The sequence below is a fragment of the Falco rusticolus genome, chromosome 2, assembly GCF_015220075.1.
Source record: "Falco rusticolus isolate bFalRus1 chromosome 2, bFalRus1.pri, whole genome shotgun sequence".
Taxonomy (NCBI): domain Eukaryota; kingdom Metazoa; phylum Chordata; class Aves; order Falconiformes; family Falconidae; genus Falco; species Falco rusticolus.
Window position 1 is genome coordinate 10,730,148 of NC_051188.1, and position 21,573 is coordinate 10,751,720.

Here is a 21,573-nt window from a genome sequence, read left to right on the forward strand (position 1 = left end):
TCACTTCAAGGATTTATCCCTGAAGATCCTCAAGAAAGGTGCCTGAGCAGATGCCTTCCTTTTGCACTGAAGGAACAGCTCAGCATGTCCTTGGCCCTTGCATGGGCACACAGAAGAGTATAAAAAGTGCTCTTCTCCTCTTCCAAATACCATGTTGAAGGCTTAAGGACAAAAGTAATCCATAGGGCTAATGGACAGCAGGCAATATGCATCCTCAGGCTTAGAAATTGTTGCAGAGTTTAAAGGCGGCATTGGTATACCACAGCTGCTGAACCAGGCTGCTATTTGGGTTTGAAGAAGGCAGCTCACTGTCCTGGCCTTTCTCCAGGTTTTTCTGGAAAGAGGTCAGCTCATCCAAACTCATAAATCCCACAAAATTTCTATTCACTCAAACTTGTACATCCAGACCTTTAAGGAGAAAGCCCTTTAGATGCAGGGGGCTGAACCCCAAGTTAATCTTTAGCTCTGAAGGTGACAAAGCTTTAAGAAAGGTGATCTGAATCTCTGGAACAAATCTGCCAAAAGAAACAAACAGGCCACTCCAAAGCGTGCACTCTGCAAGAAGAGTCAAGGAGAAGAGCACTCGGCATGTCTGAGAAGGTGCCGACAGTCGTTCATGGCTCAGCGTTAGCTGGACACAAGCCGGCTCTGGTCCAGGCACTGACTTATCAGCTCCGATTGCACAGCTTCCATAGCGGAGCTGGCTGTAGTTCAGCTGGCTTGGAGTGCAGCTGGAGAAGATGCAAACACAACTGTCCGCAGCCCTCCAAGACAGACATGCCCTCAGGCCTGATCAATCTTGTATCAGTCCAGAGTCCAATATTTGCTTCTACACGTTTCCCCTGTTGCCCCCTGCAGCAAAGTTGGTAACTCACACATTTCACAGCCTGTTTAGAGCCTGTTGTATTGGATGCATAAAGTACCAGAGCAGGAAAGAAGCCATGGTGCTGCAAAGCAGCAGGGGCCATATTCCCCTTACCTTAAAAAAGCACATTTTCCTGATGAAACTTGGTTCTGGGCCTCTTCATTACCATATGGTCCACTGCAGCCCCTTGTGTCTCACATGATATAGGGCACTAGGTATTGGTGATGTGATGCTCAAGATGCCAACCTGTGCTACCTGGGCATTCCTTAATCATAAACCCATATTATTAAAAAAAACCAAACAAACCAAAAAACCAAAACAAAAAACAAAGAACAAACACCACACTCCAAAAAATACGTTTAAAAAAGCAAAATGCAACAAGCCAGTCATCATGCAATTCTGCCCTGAGGCTGAGACAGGAGATTATCAGCTGCTTCTAACAGATGTCACATAAAGCACCGCCTGCAGATGGTGATGCTCTGCAGTGTTCAGGACACGTGCATAATGCACCTGCATAAACTAAACTGAGTTTTGCTTTAGCCACACATATATACACACATCCTCACTGGGCTACTTAAAAGCAGGCACATGTCCTAATGGACAGCTCTTCCATGGCACAGTGCCAGTGTATTAGCAATGTTTGGTTTAAATATCTGATTTGCAGAGGGAAAAAGACAAAACCTGTGTCATAGATTTGCTTCCAGTCAGAAGGCAGATGGAGTGCTATTAGCTACAGAAAGGTTACATTATTAACTGAAATATAGGTCCTATCCCTATAGATAGCTAATATGGTGACATTGCTTCCATTATTAAATGAGATCTATACAGAGTTAATGGAGTCAATACGGTGTGGAGAGTTTATGGAGATAATCTGGATCAAAAATAGCCGTCTACTGTGTAATGAGGTGCTGATGAGGATTGCTCCCTACACTCCAGTCTATTGCCATCTAAGTTGTACTGAGGGCATCAAAAATCAGGTGTGACAAACCCACATGTCCTGCATTTTGCAAGATTTTTCTACGGCCTGCCCACATTCCTTTCTTTAACTGCATTCATACTTTATCCATATATTGGCAGCTGATTTCATTTATAATAGTAAATTTAATGTCAGGTTTTAGAAAAATCCCTCTCTGAAGCTGGAATCACTATTGATTTTTAACAGTCCTTGCTTGTTCGCCTTTTCTTGTACTTGAAATTACGAGTGATGCTAATTGTTAACATGTGTAGCAATATGCTCCTGTCACTCTCCCATCACTGCATCTCACAGCCCTGCTGAGTCCTGGATGCACTTTTTTCATTTTTACTTCACTGACTCCAGGAAATCCCTAAAGCTTTTACCATGCCCAGAAGCAACTGCCCTCAGATCTCACTGACATCTTGGTGAGATTCCTGTGACTGAGAGCAGATCTCTACTTGCAGCATCTACAGCTGAACCAGTCACCCTCTGCTTGGCAGGGGATAAAAAGAGTGCACTTCTGTGCACCCACATCATATTGTTTTCCCCGGCAGTTTTGAGTATTTCTGTGTGGCATATATTTACATAGGCCTTAGGGAAAGATTTTTTCAATGCAATTAGAAAACAGACAAAACACAAAAACTTTGCATTCAATACTCTTTATTAATAGGTTAACAAGACCAGACAGGAGAACTGTGATATTTCTGTTCCAGGCAGACTTCAAATTCACACCTATTATGATCCAAAATTATGTTTTTAATTAATATGTTCCCTTTCCCAATAAATATTCAAAAAAACCTCTAACAATAAAGTACTAGAAGTGTTGAGATTCAGAGCTAATCAGAGCCCTTTGTGTTTTGAGCTTGCTAGGGACTGGCTTCTCAATTTGATTACACTGCTGTAAATCACAGCGCAGTCAATAACATCACACAGAAGCCATGTAGTCAAGAAAAATACTGGAACCAATATAGGAGCTGTATGAACTTCATGTCCAAAAATTGCAAGGCCTCATATGCCCTAAACTTCCTAAATCTCACCATTTTTTGCAAGTATTTTTATGCTCTCCGTGCCTTTGAGTCATATGTGTACACTTTTTGACTACTGAATAACCCTGAATTTTTACAGGAGTGTAAAGCAGCCTTGGTATAGCAGGTGAAGAATCAGCCTCTAGTCAGGTAACACAAATGGTGAGATACAGAGATGCCAAGACTTTGTGTTATTACTGTACTGTAGGGATATATCTAAGGATTAATTTGACACTTTTCACCTTTATTTTTAATACTCACTCTTTGGCAATGGAGTTGATTTAGGAAAGTCATTTAGGTAACTACAAATCCAAAGCTCGCTCTCTCTCAATAACACCTCCTGCAGTCAGGACCTACCTGTCTATTGTCCATCTGTCTGGCAAATGTCTGCAAGGGAAGCATCCCACTCCTTGGATGGTCTTTGAACAGCAACAGGCATGGTGGCAGCACAGCTGAACATTCCGTAATTCACAGCCTATGAGTTTTCCAGAAAACACCATCATTTTCACAGCGCAGAAACTGCAGGAACACAAGATAAAAAATACCCGTGGGATCAACAGTAGACATTGAGACATTGAGTTCAGTAACCAAGGAGCACAAGGTCATACTGGGCGTGGGGTCCACTAGGACCATCAGTCTCTCCAAAGGCACTTGATACAACACTCTCCAGGACTCTTCTCTGGTGGGTTTTCCACTTCAGGATCTGACTCTCCTGGAAAAAATTACTTGCTGTCCAGTGTGTTGACAATATGTTGAACTATCACAAAGGGTAGCTACTCTGCAACTATAAATAGGCGTATACATTTGCATATTGTCTTTTGAGAGACCTTGGCTGGTGTAGGTATTTAAAAAGGTGGGGAAAAGAGCCTTACCTTCAAGAGTTTGTCATCGCAAAATAAAACAAGAGACAAGAAGTGGATCCAGTTAGGAGAGCATGAAGAGACCATGAGCTTCTGTTTCTTTTCATTCAGTTTCATTTCAACTAGCAGACTGAGGCTGAACAATGAAATAGTTAAATATTCTGGATTAAACATTTATCTTCGTGCATTTCCCTTTTCACACATAAATTAAATTTTCTTGTTTAATCTCTGCTTTTCTTCTAATTATCTCTCTCCACACACACTAATGGCTCACAGCTAGCATCTCTTTTCAAGCAAGATGATTAGGAAGTGTCTGTTGTCATTGGGCTTTCTTTTTTTCTTTATTTTTTTTTCCTCCTGGAGATGATAATATTACTCACTTGCTATGCAGAAGTGGTTATGACAATATATATAAAAGGCAAGAATAGATCAACAATTTAGGCACCTTCTCCTAGAACAGAACACAACTTACATTTTTTATATCACAATTTTACACATTCTTTAAAATGAAAATTCCTGTAGTTCTTCTTTCACCTCAACATATATGATTGCTCTTTCAGCTTAAACATAGAACTTTTGTGTGCATGTGTGGGTAACGTTTTAGAATGGAATATAGGGTAAGATTTTATTATAAAGAAGCACAACTTTGTTTCCTACACATTTTAAAGCTATGAAAATAGGTAAGAAATGAGAAAATTCAGGCCAAAGAATGTAAGTAGCATCCTTCTAGAAGCTACATGGCTAAGGTAAATGAACCCCATGGTTGGATCCTTAAACTTCTTCATTTCAGTTGCATAAAAGATAAACAAAACTCTTTGCTCTCCTAATGAAAGACAGCCTCCAGCTCTAGATTGGCCTTTGGAAAGCCTTCCGGGTGCACTTCCTTTTATATATACAAACACATGTATAGATGTAAATATATACATATTATAGTAATACAAAAAATAGTAACGTTAAGCATTTGTATCACTACCTTCTACTAGGAAGAATTAGGTCTACCCACACACATACTGTTCAATATAGACTAAGCTTTTCCTTTACTGCCGGTGGGAAGTTTTGAGTGGTCACATCCTTTAGTAAACCGACAGCCTTAAAATCCTCAAGTGGACAGAGGTATAGGTTGGTAGACAGCTACATTCATCCACGCATACTCACAAAAACATACACACTGTTCTTCAAGAATGTGTACCTCTAAAATATGTTAAGGGCATTGTCCAAATGCCACTTTAACACTGACAGGTCTTGGAGCATCAATCACCTCTCTAGGAAGCCTGTTCCATAGTATAATAAAATTATTTTAAAGCATAATAATATGCTTTACCTTCTGGTCATCCCTGAATTGGTCAGGCACTTGGACTAGATTATTATTGCAGGTCCCTTCCAACTGAACTACTGTTCTATTCTATTCTATTCTATTCTATTCTATTCTATTCTATTCTATTCTATTCTATTCTATTCTATTCTATTCTATTCTATTCTATTCTGTTCTCTTCTCTTCTATTCTGATTTTTAGATAGCCAGTGAAGCTCCTGAGTTTGCCCTCAATCTGAATACACAGTACAAACACCAGGATGAATTGAACAAAATTAAATGATATATAAACTGTCCTACCATGTCTACATCACTGTAAAGTTTAATCCTGATGTGTTTTTTCATCATTTCAAAAATATGGCTTTCAACTGACTTTCTTTCATATATATCATGTCACAAGCAAGTACTTCTCACTTGCATTTGTGTTCCACTATCGCAGCTCATCAGAGCATTTGGCTACCATTTGGCTTGAAGCATCTCCAGCCTTGCCAATTAATTGATGAAGAACCATCATGAGACAAATATATCATCTGCATTTTAACTGCTTGAATGGAAGGTTATTGAAGTAATAACTGGCAACATCAAAACCATTAATAAAATATGGGCTGGGAATAGCAAATTACAAATTTCTGTACCTAGTTCCCAAAATAAATTTGTTCTTGAAGGTAGTTTTAGCACTCATGATGACATAGATGAATGATGCTGATTAAAAAGGAGTGAGGAAAAGATTATCACCTCAACATAGAAACCACTGGCATCATTATCGGTCTGATCTATATAAAAAGTGTTAAATTTTTCAGTGGCTTCGTAGCCTTGCTGTGAAATTGCAGGTGTCACTGTGTACTGATAGTTGAGCACAAGATAAGGCAAAAATGGAGACAAAGTAGGTTACACCAAGAACAAAAGCCCACAAAGCGTGAGAAGAGATGACAGTTCTGTGGCTTTAAAACAGGCTTTTTGTGGGCTTCCTTTTGTGAATGAAATATTTGTATTGCTTCTGCTGGTGACGAGATGTCCCTTACAACACAAACGGATGCAATCACTTTGAAGGAGCCAATATCTAGTTAATGAGTAAAGACATAAATTATCAAGGGTGCTTAACGTTGTTATCACAACCCAAAAACATGAATAAGCTTCCTAGAGAGGGAATGAATAGGACACAGGGCTCAGAAATTCTCTCTCTCTGCCGCATATTTGCAGGGGGACCGTAGGTGTGCCTCTTTCCTTCTCTGTACTTTTCTTTCCTCTCCTACTCTCTCTGTGCTCTTGTCAGTTTAAAATTAAACTCTTTGCAGCAAGACTGGCTCTCACTGTGTGGTTTGTACAGTCCCTTGCACAATGAGGCACCAATATAATGCAAATCGCAGTATTAAATATTCATACAAAAGCTTCATAGTGTGACTGCATGAAATCAGAACAATCAGGGAACAGGCATAAGCTAAGTGCCTAGGTAAGATGAAGCACAGAGATTTCCATTACAATTGCAGCCTCATTAGAGGAAGTGTGCTGACATAAGCTGTGTTTTCATTGTCGTAAGCCCAATTTCATAACCATGTATTAGAGTTATGAGTTCTCCTAGCAAGCCATAATGTTTTCACTTTTGGCTGTGCAATCACATATTGTTAGCTTAAGACATTTAAACTTTATAAATGGCTCTGTAATATGTGGTCTTTTCAGCTATAAAATTGTTCCTTAAAAAATAATCTGAGGCATTGGTCACCGGAGTTAATGTCACCTAACAGCAAATAAATTTTGGCAATAAATTAGAAGTTAACTACATAACTGCAAGCAATTCCTTCAACTAAGAATTAGTCATATATTTTCTTTTCATCTAATAAAAACATCACTAAAATGCTATGCAGCATTCCTGTTCCTATCTGATGCTTTGCTTCACAAATAGTAAAGGATGTTTCCAATAATGAATTATTTGCAGTAGTTTGCAGGATTTTGCACCGAGCATTTTAGCTGGTATGCCTGGATTGATGCAGTCCGTTTAGGAAAATTTGCCTTACTCAGTAATCCAGATAAGGAGACAAAAAACCACCAGATGTGAATGGCTTGGTAACACGAAGATACACTGAGTAAAATCAAATCCACACTCAATAAAAAGCTTTTTTTGGCCCTTTATTGAATGATTGAGCCTGTCTCTGGGTATATTATCTATTTAGTCTGTAAGCTGTTTAAGGCAGCTTTTATCTCCTGTTCATCATGAAGCAGGCTTTTCTTGTAAATTATAGCTGTGAAAGCTCATTCTTACTCAATACTTCCTTACTTCAACTGTTTCTTTTTAGAGGAAGAAAACAAGGCCTGTGTCCATCACAATGAATTTATATGCAGTAGAGTTTATACAAATATATTTTTATCACAGTGGACATGAATTTAAATCAGGGATTTGACTTAGGGTTAATATTATGCACTTTAAAGATTTAGACTACAAGACTTCAGTGTGCTCTCTAAAGGCAGGCTTTGGACAATATGGTCAGAAATGACCAATAACACACCTGAAAAACAAGTGGGCAACAGATTTAACCCCAAATCTGGTATTTACAGATGATCATCCTTTGAAGAGATCACAGCAAGGTGTAACAATTTTAGCATACTTAATTTCATCTGGTGTTTGATAGGAAAACACATCTGCATGAGGCACGCTGCCTGCAGAGCCTCATGGGTGCAGCTGTGAGATGGGAACCAAAGCACAGCAGGGCCCATGGGGTTGTGAGGCCACCAGCATGACCAGGTAGGGATACAAAACACCCCAAATCTCTCATTCCTATCAGAATTATGCATTGAATTTTCAGAATTTCAAGGTTCAGAAACCTTGACCACTGTAGGCATAAAAATGAAGCAGCATCCTTAAAGCTCACCTTCCTGAGAGCTCATAAGATCTTCATCTCTTTCACCTCAGTCCAGAACAACTGACTTGGTGTGGGCTTGCACTCTCGTGGCTTCCCCAGAGCTGCCCTTGCACCATGGTGTTCACAGTGAAGGCAGCAATCACTGTTTTGGTGGCAATTGCAGCAATATCAAAATGTATGGAAAGACTTCCCCTATTTTGTTGCTTTAAAGGACATTTATTTATTTATTTATTTATTTATTTATTTATTTATTTATTTATTTATTTGTTTATTTATTTGATGAAGGTACTTCTTACTGGTACTAATACTAATATTAACAATACTGTTAGAACTATGACTGTGGTCTCTAGGTACCTGTTTCTGTTAGAGTAATATCTGACCTGTCCAACCTTTGACCAAAGCTTCATGATACCAAAAGCTTCACCAGCTCCAGATAGTGGCTGTTTCACACCAAAATCCCAAGTTCCAAAAAGTCTATTTTTCTCCAAGGTGTAAATGCACAGATGCAACTTTGTGAGAGACCCCCTTGCTGATGACCAGGGAGTCAGTTCATTCATTAATTCCACAGTCAAAAAAGAGGGAAGGACTGAGTAAGGTCAAGAGTGCTTTTATGGGAGACCCTTCGATAGACAAATGTTGCAGTGGTCAGACAGGAGAGAAAGCAGAGGTTAGATGCGGGATTTAGGTGTGTTCCAGCTTTGCTGGTTGGGCTGCATATTGACGCACTGCTGTGAGCATGTCTCATTTCCCTGCTATCCATAGAAAGGAAATCTGAGTCACACAGTGTGGCCAGGAAATCCTGATCTGGATCCAGGGAAGTCATAAGTCTTGAAACAGCCAGACATATGAGATGGCTGATGCTCTGATCCTGTGGACCTGGAGCACATAGTGGCAGCATACAGAGCTAGGATATTTCTGCATTGATATTATAGGAGCTTCAAAGTGACTGCATGAAAAATAATGCACAGATTATTATTTTGTTATATACTGTCAGCAATTGTGGCTGCTACTGCTGGCTTCTGATTCAATAGCAACATGGGCATATTTCTTTAATAGAGAGGTTGGGTTTTTTTTCCCCTGGGAACTTCATGTTCTGAGGTGAGTTTATTCATGAACTGTGGAAACATCATTAACATTCACTCTGAGAAAAAGAACAGCTTTACTGCATCCACATTCATGGATGTCTCACTCATCACCATATGTTGCCCATCACATTGAGCACTAGTTCCCCTGGACCGTTCGCTCCCATAACAGGAGCATGTTCTGGGAAGTACAACAATGTATCTTGAGAAAGCAAACAGGTTTTAGCTGCAGAGAAACACAACACAACTGTTTTGAGTGAGTGAATGGAACAGGACGTTTTCAATCTAGCTTCAGAGTAGTTCCTGTAAAACTGACACTGACCATTAGGACTTAGAGTAGTATTTAATTAATCATGTGGGAAGTGGTGTTGTGGCGTAACTCAGCCTTGTAAATTCTGAGAGTTTGTTTTTTTAACCCACACTGTGTAACTTTCCCTTCGGACTCATAGTGTGAATTTCCCAGTTGAAATACTGAAGGGAAAAAAGACTCAATACCCTAAGGGGTTTTAAGCTCTTTCTCCCACACCAACCTGTACCGTCAGAGCTGAGCTTGAGAGCTGCCACTAATTTATGGGTTTGATGCTTCCTGTACAAGGCGTATTTCTTGCCATTGTATTTGTACAATGACGTCCATTAAACGCATACCAAGGACAATTAGACTTTATGCAACTATCATAGTTTTTCATAGTTATTACCACCGATCCATTTCATTGCTTGTTACCAGCTTCTTACACTGACCTGGAAGCTAAGAAAGAATAGCAAATTTAAGGGAAGATTTCTCCCTTAGAGTTGGAGCCATGAGGATCCCTTCCTTTCTTTCTTCCCTCTATTTCCAAGTCTTACCATTTGTATATTCATGACATTCAAACCAAAACCAACTCTCTGGATTCCTAGGTTTTCCTTCCTCATTCTGATGAAGCGAATACATTTTTATCTCATCTCCCTTTGCTCTGCAAAGTGTGCTAGTTAACCATCTTTAAACCATTTGCAGCTTTATAGCAATGTTAAATGAACTATGGCTGAGACAGACCACTGGAACAGAAGAACAAACCTGCAAGGTATTCAGATACATCACTGTTTCTGACTCACGGTATCAAGAAGTGTTTCTACAATGCTTAACTGCATTCCACTTACCCATAGTCACTATGAAAAAAAATACCAAAACTAGACACATAAAATAAAAGACGCTGCAAATAATCCTCAGACAAGGTCATGATGGACCAAATCTTTGAAAAAAAAAAAAAAAAGTAGCTTTCTAGCGATTCTGATTGATGCACCAACATAAGTCTTCACAGCTCTTCACATCTTCTACTTGAATTCACTGTAATAGCTTTCCAAACCTGGCTTAATCATCGCATGAAGGTAATGAAAACTAAAGGGGGTGGACAAGAGATAAGAATGATGTCTGTAAGGTGCCTGGATGAAATCAGCTATAAGCTTTTTGCATGAAGTGTCTAAAGTATGTGTAGTTCTTAAGCATTTTCTCACAAATTAATAATAAATCTGCCATGGGATATCATTTTTAATTGGGAAGGAGTATTTAAAAACTTTTAAAAGAACACTTAAATCTTGCTGTCCTATCTATTACTTTGAGGTGAACCAGCTGCAGTATTGGAAGGGGTCAGATAAAGACATGAAAGCATGAAGACTGCAACCTGATAAGCACCTTCAAAGTCTGTGGACAGTAGCCAAACTGAACCGAGGAGTACATCACTGATGGTTAATTCCAGTAAAAGAACTGAGCTACGCAGTGACATTCCCCATTTTCCAGTTTTATGCTCTGTTCCCGTGGCCTATGGAAAATAGGAGCCAGTCACCAGCTTTGTGTATGCTTTCCAGCGTAGAATGCAGCGTACCCAGTGCAGCGTGGCTCCCAGGTACCAGCAGCTCATGCCCCAAAACCTGCTTTACCAAAAGGCAATCTCCTGCTGGGTCCCAATCACATGCTTGACCACAGCATCCCATTTATAACTTCCCTCTTTTCCCCAGAATGGTGCAAGGCTGCGCTGTGCAAAGCTTGCAATTTTTTTTTATTTTTTTTTTTTTATAGATAGCTGACAGGGGTTGTTGCTTAGTGCCAGTAAATAACAGCTCTCCCAGAGAGAGAGCACTGGCTCACCAGTCAGCTCTTTCTCAAGCATGAAGGACCAGTCAACCTTAACAAAAGTATTTGTCACTTGCGCTTTTTTTTTCAGTTGCAGCTGAAAAAAGAGTTATTTCTGGTCTTTCCATAGCTCCTGAAGGCCCCAGCCAGCTCCAAAGCCACTTTAGGATGGGCGTACACTATGTGTTTAGAAGCAGTTTTTAGTCACTGAGTTATCAATCTAAAGCAAGAAACGAAAACATGAAACGTGTAGACAGGTGAGGGTCGGTCTCTTCTCACAGACAACGAGTGACAGGACAAGAGAAAACAGTCTCAGGCTGTGCAGGGGCTTTAGATTGGAGATTAGGAAAAATGTCTTCACTGAAAGGCTGGTCAAGCATTGGAACAGGCTGCCCAGGGAGGTGGTGGAATCACCATCCCTGGAAGTGTTTAAAAAACGCATAGGTGCGGTATAGTGGTGGCCTTGGCAGTCCTGGGTTAATGGTTGGACTTGATGATCTTAAAGGTCTTTTCCAAACTGAATGATTCCATGGTTCTGTGATTCATGAGGGAAATAGGAGCACTGGGTGGAGAGATCAATTGCAGTGTGAAGAAGAGAGCCTGATCTTCCCAGCCTGAGCTTGGTGCCCTGTTCTGTGCATCACATACTTCAGCACCTAAAAACCCACCAGCAGTTTAAGGAAAGGGCTGTGGGCACCAGGCACAGGTTGGTAACCGTGGGGCTGAATGAAGCAGGGAGAAAACACAGGCTCCCTCATGCAGAAGCCTGTCTCCCCATGGTGGGGGAAAGAGATATGGGTGGGAAGGGGGCCGGACAGAGGATTGTTGGTGCATGTGGATGGTGAGCAAGCTGATATCCCCCAGGCAAGCACTCAGAGGAGATGGATGGTTGAGTTGTCCTTGAAATTTGCTGCCTACTTGCTTGTCCCTTGAGGTCCCTGATAGGTTTGGGTTTGAGTTATTGCTGCCAGACCTTTGGATGAGGTTTGTGTCTTTTTTATAACTCTATTTAGTATCAGCTTACTCAGTATGTCTTTTATATCTATAATGATAAAACAAACAGCTATAAATTTACCTAGCAGATGGCAAATCCACTATCCAGACATTCCTCCTGATACAAAGAAACTGCTTGTAATTGTAACTATCAGTGCAGAAGGCCTTCCTAAGTGCAGAAGGTCCGTCTTCATACACAGCAACATTTGGTTTGTATAGTCTTACAGAGGAAAAATACAAAGCTGATAGAAATGGCACAATCGAAGCTTTCACAGACTCTTGATAAATACAGACAGGCTCCACCACTCTTTCAGCAGGACACATGCCATCAACATCACCCACAATGGGACCAGGTTCAGCCCTTCAGCTGCTTCTCCACCCATGACCAGGAGAACAATCCCACCTCCTAACAGAGGTGGGCTGCAGCCACTTTATCTCCTCTGCCCCTTAACAAACTCCTTGTTGGTTATAGCAGTGATATTAGTGGGTTTTATACCTCAGCTTTGTGTTGTCTTAGACATCCCAACAAGGTCACCATCCTCAAATCACATGCCTGAAAGTCAGACGAGAGAGCTTCAATAAAACTAATTATTTTTAACATTTCTTTATAACTTAAAGCTGACTGTTGAAAAATATTCCCACAAATTCCCTCCTCTTCCTTCACAGCAAGCTTAGAAATGTGAAATCTATGTGCTTTTCAAGCCTACAAGCTCCTGTCAGCTCCACTTTTCCTTTCCAGTGGGGTAGCAAGCCTGGCAGCTACGCCTTTGGCAGCACTGCTGAGGAGCAGGGGCACTACGCCCATCGCCTGGACAGGCATCAGTGCAGGCTCAGCCATTTTGTGGAGCTGCAGAAGACAGATAGCTGGAGCCTGAGTCCCCATGGCCACTCACATTTGTCATGTCATAAAATGACAGGAAAACATCAGAACAGAGATATGAAGAGTGAGAGAGAAGCTGACATCTTCCAATATCAAGACTAGGAAAACAAGCCTGTGCACAAATAACCAGCTGCAGTTAACAGCTTTATTTCGCGTTCTGCTTTTAAATGAGCATGTTTGTGCAGAAATTCCCATCTACACATCCCTCAGGACCTTTTCTGAAACTCAGACCTGAGAAGCATTACTTTTTCTCCTAATAGGCCAGACAACTTACCAGTGATTTCTAAAGAGGAATGTTGAATCCTCCGAGTATTTTTTTCTCACTCTTACTTGCTGTCAGCAGATTGCCTTTCTTTCATGGGTAGACCATCTCATGTCTTATATTGCATTATTTTGGAGCTATTTATACTGATGTTTGCCATTTCAAGTAAAGTTCTGTTTAACCTTTCCTCTGACAGTCTGGCTTTCCTCTATGGCAAGCTCTATGAGTATTTATTTTTGCAGCTCATATCTGCAGTGAGCTGTGACATTAAATGTTTGCACTGTGGTGGAACAGGAGACCTCAGCTACTGGTGTGAGGCCAGCAGTGTTCAAACTCCTTGCCATGGCGTTAACTTTAGCCTAATTTCCTGCCATGATGAGTCATCTGATGGCACACGCGTAGAGTCTGCAGCTGATCTCAGTATGTATAGAAATATATATATAAAATACATTTTAATATATATAAAAATATATCTTTTTTATATATAGAAAATAACTCATTTTCTTCCCCAAAAGCTTTGGACAGGTATGCATCAGACCGCAGACCTGACTATTTTTGGGAGGCCTTCACAAGGCAGTCACTAGCAAGCCACAAGCCAGGTGAACCTTCTTGGTGGGTCAGAGACCAACCACAGGTTATAGAAGAGGCATTTAATGCATGCCTTGGTTACGTTGTACTTGCTTGTATGATCGAATGCAACCTTAGCTACACAATGATGTAAGTATGTAGATACTTAGAATTTTATAATAAAATATGATCATTCAGCAAGGTAAGCAGGAAGGTCAATATTCCAGCTCACTATATTCTCACAACCAGTTCCCAGAGAGTACAAATCTCAACCCTTTATCACTAGCATGGCAGAGGAGAGGTGGTTATACTCTGCTTTCCTTCCAGATGACACTGTGGAGCATCAACAGGCAGATTAATTTTCTCTGTTCCTTCCCAAGGAAACACACCATTCTCCTGCCAGTTAATAAAGTGTAACCACCTACGGAAAACTGCAGCAGTCAGAGCAAAGACTGATCATGCTGCTTACAGCACAGTTCCCTAAGCCATGGACAAAAATAAACTGTGTGACATGAGTACAACTCATTGCCCCCGACATTCCTCATGGCGGTCAAAATCCAGAGTGGTGTCTATCCATGTATTTTCAAAGCTTCAGGTCCTTTGCCTTTCTCTACTCAGTTGCTTTCATGAAATTGTAGAATCTCCAAAACCGATTGTTTTGGAGTTGAAGGCAATAGAGGAGTATTGCCAAGATATCCACAGATTAATTTAGCTCTGATCCAGCCTCCCTCTCAGCCTGACATATAACCAGTCATTGTGCATAAAGAATTATACTGAACTATAAACTCAGATGAAGGATTCAGAAATGCTGTCATATAGTTCTACTTATATTTAATTTCAGTAACTGTGATGAATTGTGTAACTAAATAGTAATTGACATTCTAAACTGAATGGGCAGCTGTCATCGAACGAAGAGTTCAGAGGCTGAAACTGAAACAGCTTTTTCTTTCTTTTTAACATAAAAGGTGGCTAGTACTGAAACATGGTCTTAGTGATCCACTTCTATTTTATCCCTTAGCTTCTCTATGAATATGAAGTGAAGTTTATTTCCCTATACCTTTTTCTCTCACACTGTTTTTAAAGAGACTTGCAGTAGGAATACTTAATACTGGAAAATAACTGCATTGTGAAGGTATGTTCTGTCATTCATTTATTGACCCTGAACAGTATTCTGTTCTCAGGCATTCTGACGGAAACCAATGGATCACATCCTGAAGTAAAGAGACAGTGGTGAAAGAAGAATATCAAACTTTGGCTCGTTAAAATGGAAAGAAAACATGAATATTGTTTTTATGACTTCCTGTTGTTGGAGTTTGATTATTATACTCTTAATACAACATTTGTAGAAGGTGCTTAGGTTTTAAGATATCTGTGGAGACCATCAAAATGACAAATGCTAACAAAAGGTAAAAAAGGGAGTTATTACAATATAAGAATATTGAAATCCATATCAATTGGCAGGCTGCTCAGAGCAGAGAATACATGAATCATTACATATTTCAATTCAGATTCCAAGGATTATTTTTTCTTTTAATAGGCTCAAAGCAATAACATATCTTTAATCAAAGAAGCTCAATATTGCACATTATAATGTAATAACATTTGGCTTTAAAAACTCACTTCCAAATAAATTAACAAAACGCCAACACATTAAAACAAGTTTAGGACGACATCCTTTAGAGTCTCTTTATTTCTTAGTTCTGCAACCAAAGGCCTTTGGAAATAAACAGATAGACTTCACAAACAGCTACATCCTATCTTTCACTGTAATAAAACTGGCATACTGATGCAGAATACTGGAGATTTGACATCCTCTCTAAAGCCATGGCAATTAGCATCTTACATATAAGATCAGATAGCATTTTATGTAAGATCAGATAGGCTCTTGCAGTCTTGAAAAACAGTGATCGTTATCTTTTTATGAATAGACTGTATTAATATTATGGAAAAATCTGATCATCACAGTTGCTACATAATTACTCTTGGTCATAGAGACAGTGGATAAGACTTCCAAAAGTATTTACAAGACGTAGGACCGTAAGTCCCTGTGTCTTAACATCAAGTTTTGCACTGATAATGTGTCTTGTTGCCTTTTTAGGAATGCAGGATCAGAATCCTAAATTCCTAAAGTCCAAATCTACCTTTAGCCATATTGGTTAGCTACACCAGAGTCTTCTGCTGTGCCACAAAATGTGCCTTTTCAAGTAAAAGGAACCTTTCATCTTCATGGAAAATGATCTAGTTTCTAGGGGCACTTTGTGTAAGAGCCACCCACACAAGTTTTCCTACTGTAACCCCAGCACGCTCTACTGTAGAAACCTACTGGGCAGATTTCTTCTGCCCCTTCATCAGAACACCAGGACAGGCCTTCTGCTTTTTCACAGACCTAAATCCCACCTGATGTTCCTTTTTTCCAATATACCATTACCAGGGCTTGAGAAAATCAAGATAACACAGAACCCCAGCACACAGTCAGTCGCTTCATCAAAACACAGAAAGGAAAAAAGAAAGAAAAGGCATTTAGGTAGCAACATTTTCCAGAACTTACTGGGCAGACCTAATGTTCTTGGATCTGTCCAAGGCAAGAGTCAAGGCAAAAAGCTTGAGTGGCTCCACTACCCTCCACCAAACTTCTTGCAGAGCAGAAACAAACTCTTCAGCCAGCTAAAATGGGAATTTCATTAAATGCAATCTATAATCATCATTTACAGTAACACCCTGGCTCCTGGCTAGCTTTTTTAACACTAGCTCCAAAAGAGTTATCTTTCTTAAAAAGGCTGTGAAACAAACAAAAATAAATTTGTTCTTTGATTTATAACATGTAAAAAACTAGAGCTTTTTTTTTTCAGTAAAACCCCAGAATCTTCTTTATTTTTAATAAAGACAACACCAAGACTCTCCATGCCTTCTGAGAAAAAACAGAAAGAATAATTACAATTTACAAAAAAATCCCTCAATATCATCTAAATTTAGAGTATCACACTGTTATCTCACTCATATACTTTATTTCTCACCTGTTAAATTATACTTGCTGGGAACACAGCCAAGGAACAACTGCTGGCATTGTCATTCTTGTAACGAACAACATTACACATATTACTTAGAGAACATGGGTGGGTTGTGTCGGGTTTTTTTAAACTTGGAATGGAAAAATATCATAGACACTATTAAAGAGAAGAAAAAAACAACTAGGAACTTAATCCACTGCTTTGGCCTTTGGAAATGGCTAAATCAAATAACTGAAAAATTGTTATGGATTTTCAATATCTTGCTCAAGAAAGTATCTATCAAATAGATTATATCTCCTCACCATTCCCAACCACAAAGACAGTGTTATGAACACATGTCAAAGAGATGTGGCAGGCAAAAAGGGAAATACTAAAAACTTTCTAATGCAGAATTCATTTTCTGAACATGGTGCAAACAACTAAGTTAATTTAAAACCTTCTAAATATTACATGTCTGAAAGTAGAACAAAAAGGGCCTGGTTTTGCATGTGGTTCAGCCTCTTTCTATTCCTGTAATGACACAGAAGACAACAAGGGAGATGAGATGGTTTGCCTGCTCTGCCCAGGTGAGAGGAGCTGCCGGGGCAAGGGAGCAGACTGCCAGGGTTACAGACGCGGTGTTTCACAGCTGCTCTGCAGCTCAGCTCACTGGGCTGAAGCAAGAAACAAATATCCTGACAAAACTTCCACTGTTTCTGAGCCTCACCTTTCACACAGTTCAAGGTATTATGGAGGTTTTACATTTATTTATTTATTCTAATTATTTCCTAAAAAAAAAATGGTAATAAACTGTCACAAAATGGAAAGAGTTGAAAACAAAGATAATTTTTTTCCTGTTCAGATAAGGATCCTCTCTGCAGCATTATCTAGTAAATTTGACACTGAATTTTCTGTGTCGAGTACGCTTGGGTTATGTTTCGGTTACATGCTTCCAGGAGGACTTGAAGATGATAGATTTTCAGCTCTCGACATGCACTGAGCACCTCACTTTTGGGACCTGAAGATCCTGACATCCAAAGTATGCTCCCAATTAAGACAGGCTGTTAGCCTGCATTGAACTTTTTGTGTTGAATGCACATGTGTATTGTCACTGCACATGCAGTCATAGAATCATTTATGTTGGAAAAGACCTTTAAGATCACTGAGTCCAACTCTTAACGCAGCACTTCCCAGCCCACCACTAAACCATGTCCCTAAGCACTGCATCTACACATCTTTCAAATACTTCCAGGGATGGTGACTCAACCACCTCCCTGGGCAGCCTGTTCCAATGCTTGACCACCCTTTCAGTGAAGACATTTTTCCTAATCTCCAGTCTAAACCTCCCCTCGTGCAACTGGAGGCTGTTTCCTCCTGTCCTATCACTTGTGCAAATCCTGCGTCTTCTGTCCGAAAACCCAGCTAATCTCATCAGTAAAAATGTATTACTACATTGCATAGAATTTTTCTCAGAAACACTTAGTGCGGAACCTGCTATAATAGCAGTGGCTATGAAATTAGAGAAAACAAAGAACAAACTTTTCAAGACCAATATTTTAAATATATCCCCCCTGCCCCCACTACTTTCTTATGATGTAATATTAACATCCAGCTGTTGGAATCATATTGGGGTTGCCTTCCAGATTTCCCAAGCTGGTTATGTATTTCTCTTGTGCAAAGGTGGAGAAGTTTGTAATTTTTTTAATGTCTGCTGCATTTCTTATCGCTGTAAATATAGTCCCACTGTGAATGACATTGTTTCGTTTTTAAATACAGTCCTCAATAACCACTTGCAAATGGCTTTGCTTCAAGGCAGTTAGATGTTCAGATGCTCTGTAAAGATTGTTTGTCAAAGATAAGTACCCCAGAAGGTTGTAAACAAGCTTCAGACATAACATAAATGCATTGCTGTTACAAATATCTTGTCTTTGGTGAATTCTTGGCTCCATTAAAGTTGCTGGGAATTTTGCCATTGACCTGTCTGGGGCCAGTATTTCAACTATTCGTTCTGTTTTAATGCAGGACCATTGGGAACTTCAGCACATCCCCTGGTGAAAAAAAAAAAAATATGTGTTTAAGGCAGAGATCCCTACTTCAAAAACCTCATGCAAGCAACAGGATTGCATCCTTAGCATCATGCCAAAATAGCTTTGAAGGCTGAACGTCAGCTCCCAGATCAAAAAGTCCCCTCCCTGCAGCATCCTCAGCTGGGGATGGGTGAGGAAGGACTAAGCTCCCTCCAGTTTTACAGCATCACAGAACAGGGGAAGTGGGAAGCATCCCTGGAAGATCATCTAGTCCATTCCTCTGCTCAAAGCAGAGTCAGGGAAAGCAGGCTGCTCAAGGCTGTGTCCAGCTGGTGTGTTAATATCTCAAATGATGTAGATAATCCCTCTGGGCAACCTGCACCTGTGTTTGACCACCCTCACAGTGAAAAAGTTTTTTTCTCACATTAAATAGAATTTCCTGCATTTCAGTTGGTGACCATCACCTCTTGTCCTGTCACTGGGCACTACTGAGAAAAGTCCAGCTCCATCATTTAATGTCCTCCATCAAATACTTATGGACATTGATAAAATTTCTCCATACCTTCTCTTCTCCACGTTGAGCAGTCCCAGCTCCCTCAGCCTCTCACTGTGTGGTCCTGATTCAGAAAAGTAGTTAAACGTGTACTTCCCAGAGCTTTGTGTTGAAAGGTCATCATATTTATTTGGGACATGCAAAGATCTTGAAACTCTATCCAGATCCAGAAAAAGTTCCAATATTTAAAAGCTGTCTGCAGAAGAAGAATCTATGGACTCCCTATCTAACCTCTGCAGTCCCTCAACAGCAAAGCAAGGAAGTCCTAAAATCCCTGGCCTCACAGGCTATGGAGCTATGGGGTCTGCAGCAGCCCATCGGGTGGGCTGCCCTTTGGTCAGGACTTGAGACACCCCTTGCCTGCAGCTCTGCCACAGACCAACTTCCATTTCCTACATTTGAGACAATCCAATTCTACTGCATGGATTGTTTATTTCAAATACAATAATTTACTTGAAAGTCACAAAAGAAATAAATTTCCCCAAAGAGAGTTATTTAAATTAAAGCATTTCCTGCAGAACAGAACTTTAAATTAGAAAATAAAATTGCATACAGGCATAAAGTTGACATTTCAGTTTAATTAGGAAGACTACTGTACAAATAGTTGTTGTTAATATCAAAACAAGTCAGACTCTAAACTGCTTGTAATAATGAAATTATAATTAGGTGTACAGATGAGGCACGAGTTAAAACTTGGACTGCTGTTCACTAATTCTGATACGCAAAATTCATCCCGTTACAGAAGATCAATAAATGGTTCATATATCACCATGCACCACCTGAGACCTTGCTTCACATAGTGGGCAGGGTCCTCATATTAAAATTCAGAAACGTGAGCTCTTAACTCAGTATTACTAAGATGTTAAAGCCCTGTACTAGTGCTTTACATTTCTGCATGGGAAAAATTATATTCTCACTCTCATAAATTATTCTGTGACCTATATATGACAAGATTTAAAAAAAAACAAACACACCAGCTACCATAAATGGAAAGTAAGAAATGAATAGGTCCTGTGCTGAAGCCCTGTAGAGGGATGAATTTCCTTCTCTTAGAACAATTTAATTTACACTTACTTCAGCCAGGAACTCCCGGGTTATATTAACAAGCTGAAAATCATCTGTATAGATGTGTCCAGCAAAATGATACTATATCACAATAAAAGGAATTAGGTTTCATCAAACAGAATTCAATTAAAAAAGCAAACTGCATCAGCAAATAGCACAGCGGCATTCATGCAGCTCTTCCTTTGGTGGTTCCTGGACCAAGATATTTAGAAGATAGGGGTGTAAGTGAAGAGCCCCAGAGAATAGTGCTGTCAGGAATGTACTTAGAACTCAAGAACCCCATCTTACCAGCCCATTTACAAATTTAACCTTTAACCATGTAGCCTATACTCCTCATATAGCCCTGGCAGAGAGGCAGGCACCTCTTAAATGGTGCTTCACCCGCTCATCTTGAACACCAACCTCAAAATGCTATTTCGTGCTTGGGTTTCCCCCTGGCAAGGAGAGCAGGGCTGGCAGGACAGCAGGTCTAGTGTCACCCATCATTACCTTGGCCACAGAGCTGCATCACCACACAGAGGGAAACACTGTGTGCCTGGTTAATCACTGATCAAAAACACACATCAAGAACACCAGGGAGTTGGTCATAACTCTACCCAGATTTGCCCAGATCAGTGTTTTTGGAGCTTTGTTTCTGATTTGCAATCTACAGCTGAGCTCTGGATAAGACTCCAAGCCAAACAGCTGCAGCAGCAACAGCACCAGACAGCTGTATGAAGGGGGCATTCTCCAAGAGCATTTGTTGATTTTGTTCACAGATTAAAAGAACTATTTCAATTTAAACATAGTGCAGAGATGTTCTCTGGAATACAGTACAGACCCATTTCATGAAAATGCCCTTTCACTGTTCATTTCTGGTGGCTTTCTGTGAAACAGTGACTTTCTGGACTGACACTCACCGCCAGTGAGATTATTTTATTTAATTCTCTGAAGTCATTGAAGTGCCTACAATGGTTTCATATGAAACATGTTCTACATCAGGCATCATCAGACAGCACTCAGGACTGACTTGCTTTGCATTCAGAACTGAATTAAGAGGCAGCTGGAATATTAAATGCGGATATATGGGAAATAGTGTTCAGTTTGCATAAATGCCAATACTCCAAGACGAAATCAAGCAGCAGAACATCCCTGGGTGCTCTTCCAGAGTGATTTCCTGGTGTGAGACATACCCCTTTAAAG